At 35.6% G+C, this 1,388-nt stretch overlaps 1 non-coding gene across 1 annotated transcript; it reads left to right on the plus strand.

The window, feature by feature from the left end:
* The first annotated feature begins 1,017 nt into the window (after positions 1–1,017).
* Positions 1,018–1,124, plus strand: LOC138890971 (small nucleolar RNA R71). Its single transcript, XR_011407333.1, has one exon. It is a non-coding gene; the product is annotated as a small nucleolar RNA R71 (small nucleolar RNA).
* Positions 1,125–1,388: the final 264 nt, after the last annotated feature.

Genomic DNA, 1,388 nt, shown 5'->3' on the forward strand with positions numbered 1-1,388 from the left:
GTATTTCTTTGAATAGAGTAATTTATGGAAACTGTGCATTTGCTCATTTCTTCAGTATAATTTGGACCATGCCAAAAGATAGAAGGGATGACCTTAACATACCTAGAGCAGGGAAAACTCCGTATAACATTCCGTTGGAGAATCTTCGTTGATTGAACTTAGAACTCAAAAAAAATCGGATTAAGTTCCTGCTTTCTGAATCCTTGAACGAATTGTTCCTGCTACTTTATGAATCGAAATTCTGCTTTGGGTTCTTTAATTGTTGGAACGAACATGCTTCTGTTTCTAACGTTTCTTGAAGAAGCATGACATATCACAAAATGGATTATGAGGTTCTTTGGATAAATTGAATACTTACACTTTTAAGACTTAGACTTAGAGAATGCAGTATCTTTCCCTTTTGATTTTTTTGACATTTTTTTTTCTCTTTTTGTCCAAATGAATGGATAATATCTTACTAATCCCCAGAGATTCCTAGGTAGCCGCATAGGTTATTTAAGTGCTTAGTCACTTTATGTGGTAAGCTAGTGCTGCCACATGTCTTTGGAGTATAATTAATTAAGTTTTATCCACTTATTAGTTAACTGGGTAATGTCCTGTTACCCGGTAATTAATCAATTACCCGCATAATTTAAAAATTGCCATAATTTACTTAAACTTCTACTTATTTTTAATATACTTCATATATACATCATACATTATACTACAGTGGTCATATGGTACCTTGCATGGTACTAGTTCATAATCATCGGGTATTATCGCTCGACCCGTATTTGATCTCAAATGGCCACGTTCAATGAAACTCATTTTCTTTAATTCGTGTACACCTTTATCCTTCATAACACTTATTTATTGCTTGTTATAAATAGCTTAAGTACGTTAACATCAAGATGATCTCATCCACGAGTCTACGTCATTTAGTTGAAGACGAAGCTTTTAACGTACAAAAATGCGAGATATAACAGATTCATAGCATCCAAGCCCATGTATAATTTCTCCAACAAGATAGAATCTGGAAAACCATGATTCGGAGACCTCACTTAATATAGCTTGAATTGATCCCATGCCTCATGTAGGTGTTCACCCAATTATTGCTTGACAAAGAAAATTTTATCCCTGAGCACAAACTTCTTGCTTTACGGGAACCATTTAGCTAGGAAAGCTCGGACGAGTTCAGGCCAAGAATAAATGGAATTTGGTGGTAGATTTCTTATCCATTTCCTTGCCTCTCCATCCAGTGAGTACTTGAACACCCTCAATCTTAGGGCATCATCTGAGACGTTGTTATGCTTGTGCATTGCACACACGCCCAAGAAGTTTCTGAGATATTGTGTCAAATTATCATCGGTGGAATTTCTTAAAAACCCCTCTTCTTTGAGCATTTGGAT

The sequence above is a fragment of the Nicotiana sylvestris genome, chromosome 4 (genome assembly GCF_000393655.2).
Source record: "Nicotiana sylvestris chromosome 4, ASM39365v2, whole genome shotgun sequence".
NCBI lineage: Eukaryota > Viridiplantae > Streptophyta > Magnoliopsida > Solanales > Solanaceae > Nicotiana > Nicotiana sylvestris.